The sequence below is a fragment of the Artibeus jamaicensis genome, unplaced genomic scaffold (assembly GCF_021234435.1).
Source record: "Artibeus jamaicensis isolate MK-2021 breed Jamaican fruit bat unplaced genomic scaffold, CSHL_Jam_final scaffold_378, whole genome shotgun sequence".
Lineage (NCBI taxonomy): Eukaryota > Metazoa > Chordata > Mammalia > Chiroptera > Phyllostomidae > Artibeus > Artibeus jamaicensis.
In genome coordinates this window covers 39903-51161 of record NW_026522044.1, presented here as the reverse complement: position 1 = coordinate 51161, position 11259 = coordinate 39903, and positions in this window count along the sequence as shown.

Below are 11259 nucleotides of genomic sequence, written 5' to 3'. Positions count from 1 at the left end.
ATAATTATATGTACACCTGAAAGCAATATAACTAATATAATATTGTATACCAACTATAGTTAAATTAAAAAATCACACTGTATGGAATCCTGTGTATAACATGTTGAAAAAATGAAACCACAGAGAAATGCTTGGGAACAACATATATAAAATGTTATATATATAGACTTCCAGCCAAGATGGAGGCATAGGTAGACACACTGTGCCTCCTTGCACAACCAAAATTAAGAACAACATAAATTTAGAAACAAAAAACCAACCAAAACTGACAGAAAATTGAACTGTATGGAAGTCCAACAACCATTCATCCAGACTGGTAAGAGGGGAGAAGTCGGCAGCTGGCAGAGAGGGGTTGAGGCAGGAAAAATCAGTGTCTGGCAGACCGGGTTCGCAGGAGGCAGTTGGCAGACCCGGGCACAGGGAGGCAATGAGCAGACCCAGTGAGGCACACAAGGTGGCCCCAGGTGAAAATGGGCAGTGAGATGCACCGTGCAACCCAGGGCCCCAGCACCAGGAAATAAAGCCTAAAAGCTCCAACTGAAAACACTTGTGGGGGGTGAGGTGCTGGAAGAGACTCCCAGCCTCACAAGAGTGTTTGTTAGAGAGACCCACAGGGTCCTAGAATGTACACAACCCCACCCACCCAGGAACCAGCACCAGAAGGGACCAATTTGCTTGTGGGCAGCAGCAGAAGGGACAGAAATCTGAGAGAGAGTGGAGCAAATGCCATTGTTCCCTCTCTGACCCCACCCTCACTTATAGAATCACAGCCCAGCCACTGGGTTGACCTGACCTAGTGAACAACTAATGCTCTGCCCCTCATACATAACAAGCCCAACCAGACCTAAAAAAATAAAAAAGGCTCAAACGGAAGAACAGATCAAAGCCCCAGAGCCAATAATTCTAAGCAACCAAGAGATAGCCAACCTATCAGATGCAGAGTTCAAAACACTGGTAATCAGGATGCTCACAGAATTGGTTTATTTTGGTCGCAAATTAGCTGGAAAAAATGAAGGCTACACTAAGTGAAATGAAGGGAGATGCACAGGGAACCAATAGTGATGGAAAGAAAACTGGGACTCAAATCAATGGAGTGGACCAGAAGGAAGGGAGAAACAACCAAACAGAAAAGAAGGAAGAAACAAGAATTCAAAGAAATGAGGAGAGGCTTAGGAACCTCCAAGACATCTTTAAATGTTCCAACATCTGAATTATAGGGATACCAGAAGGGGAAGAGGAAGAGCAACAAGTGGAAAACTTATAATAAAGGAGAACTTCCCCATCTGGCAAAGGAAATACACTTCCAGGAAGTCCAGGAAGCTCAGAGAGTCTCAAAGAAGTTGGACCCAAGGAGGAACACACCAAGACACATCATAATTACATTACCCAAGATTAAAATGAAGGAGAGAATTCTAGAAGCAGCAAGAGATAAGAGGATGGTCACCTACAAAGGAGTTCCCATCAGACTGTCACCTGATTTCTCAAAATACACCTTCCAGGCAAGAAGGGGCTGGAAAGAAGTATTCCAAGTCATGAAATCCAAAGACCTACATTTTGAAAAATCCGAGATTCCTCTATCCAGCAAAGCTTTCATTTAGAATGGAAGGGCAGATAAAGAACTTCCCAGATAAAGTCAAGTTAAGGGAGTTCATCATCACCAAGTCCTTATTATATGAAGTGTTAAAGGGACTTATCTAAGAATAAGAAGATAAGAAATATGACCAGTAAAAAGACAGCAAACTCAGATATTAACAACCACACCTAAAATAAAAACAAACTAAGGAAACAACTAGAACAGGAACAGAACCACAGAAATGGAGATTACATGCAGAGTTAGCAACAGGGGAGTGGGAGGAGGAGAGAGGGGGAAAAGGCACAGAGAATAAGTAGCATAGATAGTAGGGAGCAAATAGGGGGAAGGTAAGAATTGGGAAATGTAGAAGCTAAAGAACTTATGACACATGGACATGAACTGAAGAGGGGAAGTGTGGGTGGGATGGGGTGTTCAGGGTAGAGGGGAATGAAGGGGGGAAATGGGAAAACTGTAATAGCATAATCAATAAAATATTTTTAAATGCTAAAAATGTTATATATATAAATAAGTATATGACTACACATCTATCACAATGGCTAAAATAAAATATAGTGACAATAAAAAATGCTGGTGAGGATGAATATCAGTCACTTGTGACAGGTAGGGGTTTGCAAATGTTGGTGATACAAAAATTCTCCCTGGAAACCCTTCAAATCAGAAGTTTCTGACATTAATATTTTTATAATTCAGATTTTTCCAAATGTAGAAAAATTTATATTTGATGAAACATGCAGATAGCTCACTGGAAACACTTCCCAGGAGAGCTGAAATATGATAAAAGGTGAACACTACTAGCACTTTTGGGGACATCCTGTGTTGACTCCAGTGGTACTAGAGGAATGACGTGGACACTGGCCTGCAGTGTCCTCAGCATTATGGATGAGATATGAGACAAATTCACATGGACTACTGAGTCCTGTGGAGGAAAAGGGACAGTGTGGTTCTCTCTCAAGTGGAGAGCAAGGCTCTGAGGGCCTTGGCCACTCTCTCAAGAGGAGAGTGCCTGGACCCTTACCTTGACAAGTATTGGATTCAATTTGCATAGGAATACAGGGTGTATATGTAAAGCTCATCAATCATTATCAGGCAGAAAGGTTTAAATGATAGATAACATTCAAAGAATTCTGAGGGTCTATTTTGAGTCAGGGTCAGATAGCTAAAGGGCCATAAAACTTTGAGGAACAAACTCACTTCCTGCTTGGACCCTTATCATTTAAATTAAGGGTATTAGCAAAGTAGGTTTCATAGGATTTAATGCATTCTTTCTTAGGCCTGATTGCCCCAGGGAACCTGCCCATTCCAGCACAGGGCCACACCCACCACCAGAATTGTTTCAGGCTTAGGTCAGGCATGGGAAATAAGGCAGCCAAGAGATTAGGAGACTTTGTGCAGACATAATGAGGACTCAGGCTATGTCAAAGCTGAGGGATGAGGGTCCATCACCCCCTTTTTCAGTAGTCCCCAAGTCCTTCCCTGGGGGGCTCCCCGTGACCATGCCTGTCTTAGGTTATCCCTTCCCTTGAGGAATCTTACCCATCATTGGCTAATGGATCAAGCACTGGGGGCCAGGCAGGGTGAAGTAAAAGGAGCAGAGGTGGCACCCCTGCCAGGGAGGTAAGCTTTGTCTCCTTAGTGGCTTATAGTCCCAAGGTCACTCACTCAGCCTTAGCCATGGTGGGGTTATAGCTCATGAAACCAGGCAGGGCAGTTCCCAACAGAGGCACATTTCAAAAACCCCTCAAAGTTAATTAATGATCTTAATTTACTTTATACTAAAGACAAATTAAAGCATGAACCTCCCTGAAAAAAAAACCCTTTGACTGAAATTGCATTTTACTCTTCCTTTTTCCTCCACAGAGCTTCCCTAGGCCCATCTGACTCATGGTGAGCTCTTGCTGTGAAATTTCTCTGCATTTATGGTACAAATTTATGTGACGTTCAAAGAACCATGTAATTTAGCACATTCTTCTGTGTCCATGGTCTTATTCTCTTTGTAATGATTTGCTGTCTCTTAGTCGGGTTGTATACTCCTTGAGAATAAGATTAGTGTCAGATACTTTAGTTATACCACCTCTTCTACCTCCTCAGTGGGCGAGCACAGTTTGGAATCAAATGATTATTCAAGAACAGCAATTGAGAATTTGCTGCAAAATGTCATAAACCTAAAGTCTGTGTCCCTATGAAGCATTTAAAAATAGTTACAATAGGGCTACTGCGTGAGCAATGATTGTAATTTTCTCCTGGTGCTAAGATCATAAGGAAATTATGTCAGACTCTGTATTTAACCAAACTGAAGTTTGGGCTCATCTTCCCTGGGCTCTTAGTTAGAGATTACAGGAAAATACGAGCTTTGGAGGAATGTTTTATTGGGTAGTGGAAAGACATTGTCCAGGTGTTGGTTGTAGAAGCAGCAGCAGATAGAAGTCAAGTTATCTCTGTAAATGGAGTATAATCAGGAAAAAAGGAGAGTACTATGCATAGTGAATTGTAAAATTGTGATATGTTGCTGAAAGAAGCCTTTTTTGTGTCCCTACAGCATCCTGTCATTGCCTCTATCATTTTATTTGTATGAGGTAGGGCTGTTTTTGTGTCAGACATTTCGAGAATTATTTCTGGGAATTGTTAAAATGAAGCTAAGTGGCATGTCTGATTCTGTAGCCCTCAATTATTATAGTGATAACGTCAATGTCCTCTAGCCAAAGACTACCAGGAACACACATATAATGATAAAGCAGGTTTTATCACTTGTTGCAGTGAGGGAGAACAAACACAATGGAGAACTATGAAGTTCCTAAAGGTTGTTAATAAGTTTTATATAGGAATTGAGCTTTGGTTAGATGACCTGGGGAGGGTCAGAGGAAGCTTCACTCTAGGATAGGCGGTATCAGACAGCAGAGCAATTCTGTGATTGAAAATTTCAATAAATTTTGGAGATTAAACCTTTGTCTGAGGTATCATTGGCAAATATGTTTTCCCATACAGTTGGTTGTCTTTTTAATTTAATACTGTTTTCTTTAGCCGTGCAGAAGCTTTTTATTTTGATGAAATCCCATTTGTTTATTCTTTCCTTTATATTCCTTGCTCTAGGGGACATATCCGTAAAAATGTTGCTGCGTGGAATATCTGAGATTTTCTTGCCAATGTTCTCCTCTAGGACTTTAATGGTGTCACGGCTTATATTTAAGTCTTTTATCCACCTTGAATTTATTTTGGTGTATGGTGTAAGTTGGTGCTCAAGTTTCATTTTTTTGCATGTAGCTGTCCAGTTCTCCCAACACCATTTGCTGAAGAGGCTATCTTTACTCTATTTTATGTTACTACCCCCTTTGTCAAATATTAATTGACTGTAGAGAGTTGGGTTGATTTCTGGGCTCTCTGTTCTGTTCCATCTCCAAAATATACAAAGAACTTACACGACTCCACTCTAGGAAGACATTAAACCCAATTAAAAAATGGGAAAAGGACTTGAACAGACATTTCTCTAAAGAGGACATACAGAATATCCAGAGACACATGAAGAGATGCTCAATATCATTAGCTATCAGAGAGATGCAAATTAAAACCACAATGAGATACCACTTTACACCAGTCAGGATGGCTATCATAAACAAAGCAACAAACAACAAATGTTGGAGAGGTTGTGGGGAAAAGGGGACCTTAGTTCACTGTTGGTGGGATTGCAGACTGGTACAACCATTATGGAAAACAGTATGGAATTTTCTCAGAAAAATAAAAATTGACCTGCCTTTTGACCCAGCAATTCCACTGCTAGGATTATACCCCAAGAATCCTAAAACATCAATTTCAAAGAACCTATGCACCACAATGTTCATAGCAGCACAATTTACAATAGCCAAGAGCTGGAAGCAACCTAGGTGCCCATCAGTAAACGAATGGATCAAAAAATTGTGGTACATATACACAATGGAATTCTATGCAGCAGAGAGAAAGAAGGAGCTACTACCCTTTGCAACAACATGGATGGAACTGGAAAGCATTATGCTGAGTGAAATAGTTCAGGCATTGAAAGACAAATACCATATGATCTCACCTTTGACAGGAAGCTAAAGAATAAAACAAACAAGCAAACAGAATAAAAACAAAGACACTGAAATAGAGAACAAGTGGGCAGCGACCAGAGGGGAGAGGGAAGGGAATTTAAGGGGAAAAAGGGGGAGGAATTTTGAGGAACAAGTATAAAAGACACAGGGATGAGGACTGGGGGAGGGTAAATTGGAGGGAGGGGGGAGACAGGGCGGGGGGGATGGGAGAAATAGATAAAAAATGTACTTGAAAAGTAACTAAATAAAATTTATTATAAAAAAAGAAAATTTCAATAAATTTTATGTAGGTGGGAGGCAGAAGCTATAATTGTTAATGAATCAGTAGTCATATTAGCTTGGAAAGAGAGAGACAATGAGTCATTTCTGTGGTTTGGACAATGTTTATATTTGATCTGGGTTCAAACATTATGGGCTAATCTTGTTGTTAACTTGCTAAATTAGTCACAGAGTTGATTTTTCTGATATTAATGCCCTGTGAAATTGTTTATATTCAAGAGAACACCAAGCCCTAGTTTGGTGTTACTGCTAGTGCCAGGCCAGCTCCTAGCAACACCAAGGCTTACCTTATAGTACCAGGATAGCTCCTGGATGTTAGGAAATGATGTTCTCTTTATGAGTTTAGTGTTTTACCAGAAGTCATGTACAAGGGGCTTCTGCATTTCAAATAGGCTTGAGCTTCCCCTCCATGCCACAGGCATTTCTCTTGCCTCTACTGCATTACTCTACCCACACCTACTCAGCCCCTGTCATATTTCTGGGGCCTACTCCAAATCCTAGATTTTCCATGAAACCATTTCTGACCACTCTGCCCCAAAGGCTTTTCTTGCTGCTCTGATCTTGGTGCCTTTATCGTTTGCTCTAGATCTTTGGCACTCTCCTGTCATATTAAGATGGTCTTTCTCATTCTCATATCTTAGGGCCGAACACTACAAGCAATCTATGGATGTAGTGATAACTGGTGACACGGACTGTTAATTGCCTTTTACTGCTGGAGTCTTATCTCTCCAACTAAACTCTAAGCTACTTAAGGACAAAAAGTATGTGCTGAGACATCAAATGTTATTTATGTCCAAGGCTTTGTTCTAAGTTTCTATATGTATTAACCCATTCAATACTCATGACAAGCCTCTGAAGTAAGAGCTATTATTATCTCCATATTTCAGATGAAAACATAACACCTCTTTCTAGCCTTTTCTGCTAACACTTCCACCCCTTCCCCATCCAGTTCTCTCAGAAGCTAGTTAATGATGTATAGCAAAAGGCCAGGGAGCAGTGCATGTTGATTTTCTCTCCAAATACTATTCAGGTGTAATTCATTTTACATAATGCATGTTCTTGAAAATGAAGCATTAATAAAATGGTGCTTGCTTAAACAGAGCAGCTACCACTAGTAAGTGGATCAGAATAGCATTGTTGTGAGGGTCTACCAAGATACCACATGCCAAGTTACAGCAATACAATTAAGCATATAGTATCTCCTTAGACTCTCACAACAATGCTAACTTCATCCTCATTTTACAGGTAATGAAATCAAGGCACAGAGTAGTTCTTAGAAGAAAAAGAGGAGTACAGGATAAAGAGGTAAAAGAAAAGTGGAGCTACAGATTCAATGCAATCTCTATTAAAATTCCAATGACATTTTCACAGAAATAAAACAAATGATTACCCTGGCTGGTGTGGCTCAGTAGATTGAATGTTGGCCTGAGAACCAAAGGGTTGCAGGGTCAATTCCCAGTCAGATCACGTGCCTGGGTTGAGGGCCAGGTTCCCTGTAGGGGGCGTGCAAGAAACAACCACACATTGATGTTTTTCTCACTTTCTTTCTTCCTCCCTTCTCCTCTCTAAAAATAAATAAATAAAATCTTTTTTAAAATCCTAAAAATTGCATGGCACCACAAAAGACCCTGAATAGTCAAAGCAATCCTGAGAAAGAAGAAAGCTGGAGGAATCAAACTTCTTGATCTCAAACTATATTACGAAGTGACAGTAATCAAAATAGTATGGTACCAGCATAAAACAGACACAGAGATAACACTGGTCAGGGGGTTCAGTTGGCTGGAGTGTCATCCTGTACATCATAAGGCTGTAGATTTGATTCCTGGTCAGGGCACATACCTAAGTTGTGGGTTCAGTCCCTGGTTGGGATGCATATGGGGGGCAACCAATTGATGTTTCTCTCTCACATTAATGTTTCTCTCTTTCTCTCTCCCTTCCTGTCTCTAAAAAATCATCCATTAATATATTCTCTGGTGAGGATTGGAAAAAACTACATAGATTAATGGAATAGAACAGAGAGCCCAGAAATAAACCTTCTAATATATGGTTAACTAATATTTGAATAGGAGCCAAGATTACTCAATGAAGAAAGGATAATCTCTTCAATAAAAGGTTTTGGGGAAAAGTGGATATTTACATGCAAAGGAATGAAATTAAACCCCTATCTTACATGAGAAAAATGAACTCTAAATGGATTGAAGAGTTAAATGTAAGACCTGAAAATGTAAAACTCCTAGAAGAAAATATAAGGGAAAAGTTCCTTGATGTTGGCAATGATTTTTTGGATATAACACAAAAGCACAAGCAATAAAAAACAAAAATCAACAAATGGAACTACATCAAACATTTTAATGCCTTTGTGCAACAAAGGAACAATTTTTAAAGATTAAAAGGCAACTCACAGAATAAGAGAAAATATTTTAAAAGTATATATCTGATAAGGAGTTAATATCCAAAATATATAAGAAACTTGTATAACTCAATAGAAAAAAATAACCTGATTTCAAAATGAACAAAGGACCTGAATAGACATTTTTTCCCATGGAAGACATACGGATGGCTAACAAGTACATGAAAAGATGTTGAACATCACTAATCATTGGGGAGATGCAAATTAATACCACTATGAGATCTCACCTCACACCTGTTAGAATGGCTACCATAAAAAAGACAAGAGATGCCAAGTACTGGTGAAGATGCAGAGAAAAGAGAAAATTTGTGCATGTTCGTGGGACAGCAAATTGGTGCAGCCACTATGGAAAAAGAGTATGGAGGTTCCTCAACAAATTAAAAACAGAACTACCACATTATCCAGTAATCTCACTTCTTTGTATATGCAGATACCAAAAGGAAGTAAAATCACTATCTCAAAGAGATATCTGTACCTCTGTGTTCATTGCAGCTTTATTCATAACAGCCAACACAGGAAAAAAAATCTAAGTGTCCACTGATGGATGAACGGATTAAAAAAAAAAGGAAATCCTGTCATTTGTGACAACATGAATAGATCTTGAGGGTATTATGCTAAGTGAAGTAAGTCAGACAAAGAAAGACACATAGTGTATTATCTCACTTATATATGGAATTTTAAAAAGACAAACTCAGAAACAGAGAATAGAATAGTGGTTGTCAGATGATGGGGGTTGGGGGTTGTGGGTAGTAGAGAGATTATAGAGACATTTTCTACTCCATCAAAGGGTAGAAACTTCCAATTGCAAGATGAATAAATTTTAGGTATATACTGTACAGCATAGTGACCACAGTTAACAATACTGTATTATATACTTGAAGGTTGGTAAAAGAGTATATCTTAAATGTCCTCACCACAAAAAAAGTGGTAATTATTCGACATGACGGAGCTGTTAAATAACCTTATCATATAATCATTTCATAAAACATGCACATATTAAACCATCACTATAAGGTTGTATACCTTAAATTTACACATAAGTGTATGTCAATTGTATCTCAATAAAGCTGGTAAAAAGTAAATCGGAGGTCTGGAGGTGAGGGGATGGTGGCAGAGCTTTTGGAAGTGGGTTAAGAGAGGTGAGGGTAGCTCCTCTTCCTCACCTACTAGGTAGGTGTACTTTTATTCAATACGTGTAAAGATAAGGAAAAGAAAGCAGGACTAGAATCTTACTGGAGGTACTGCCTAGCCAACCCTTCTAGAATGGGAAAATCTGAGGTCAGAGTTGTCGAAGCAACAACAAAATCATAAAAAATTGTCATTTGTCTTCTCTCTTCCCTGCAGCAAAGCCTGATCTCTCCTGTAAAACACAATCACACTGCTCCGCCTAGTGGCAGACTCTAGATAGTGCACTGAGAGTGTCAGAACCCCCCAGACTGAATTGGACCCTTGAAGTAGTGGGGAGGAGTGGCTATATTATTATTCTTTTATGAAAAAGAGACATTTATTGAAGAAGATATAAGGTACAAGAAACATTGTACATAGGACGATGATGCTTCAGTCCCCTTCAAAGTAGCCACCTTGGTTTCTAACATACTTCTCCCAATCGCCATCAGTTGTCCCACCCCATATTGCCCTGAATCTCATCAATGGCTTGAAATCTCTTCCCTTTCAAGGGTGATTTTTAGTTTTGGGGAAAACCAGAAGTCACAGGATGCCAAATCTTGACCGTAGGGGTACTAAGTCACCTGAGTGATTTAATGTTTTGCAAAAAGTTCTGCGTGGGACATGATACCTGAGTGGACATGTTATGATGGATTTGTCAATCACCAGTTGCCCATAGCTGTGGCCTTCTGAATCATCCAAATAATTTCCTCAGAGGGATATTCAAGCTTAACATGAAATTGATGCAGATTCACTGCTCTATTCATTCAGTCTTTTTATTAACATTTTTACTGTTGTTCAAGTACAGTATTCTGCCTTTCCCCACCACCCCAGCCCTCCCCACCTCCCTCCCGTGTTTCCATCCCTCTTGTTATTGTCCATGTGTACTTTATAGTTGTTCCTGTAAACCCTTCACCCTTTCCCCCCCATTACCCCCCTCTCCCTTCCGGTCACTGTCACCCTGTCAATTTCAATGTCTTTGGCTATACTTAGCTTGCTTGTTCGTTTTGTTGATTAGCTTCCTGTTAAAGGTGAGATCATATGGTATTTGTCTTTCACCACCTGATTTATTTTACTTAGCATAATGCTCTCCAGATACATCCATGCTGTCACAAAGGGTAGGAGCTCCTTCTTTCTTTCTGCTGCATAGAATTCCATTGTGTAAATGTACCACAGTTTTTTTATCCACTCATTTACTGATGGGCACTTGGGTTGCTTCTGGCACTTGGCTATTGTAAATTGTGTATCTTATTGTGTTATTATTTTTATTATTTTTAATCCTCCCCAATTCTGATGTGCTGCTGTATTTAAGAATGTCTGGCTGAATGTGGACTTTCCTTATGAAAAGGAGAATTTTTCATATGCCAATCAGGGTGGCAGATACACCTGGGCAAAGTGGTAAGTGAGATCCTTTTTGTTCACCGTATTCTTCCACCAGGAGTTTTCTTCTTTTTTGTCAATTGCCACTTCTCAGTGGGTAATTGTGTATTAAGTGGGTAGAGATTCAGCATCATACAAGACAGACAAGATCTCTGCTCATGGAACTAACAGTGAGGAAGACAGACTGACAAATCTATACTTAGAGATGGTGGTAAGTTCTGTTAAGGAAATAGACATGGTACTGAGATACATAATGACAGGTGAAAGAAGATCTCTTTGAGGACATGACACTGAAGCTGAGACTTGAAGAATGAAAAGTCAGTTGCGGGAAGAATTGAAGCACGGCCTCTGCCAGCCCTCAGAGTGCCTTT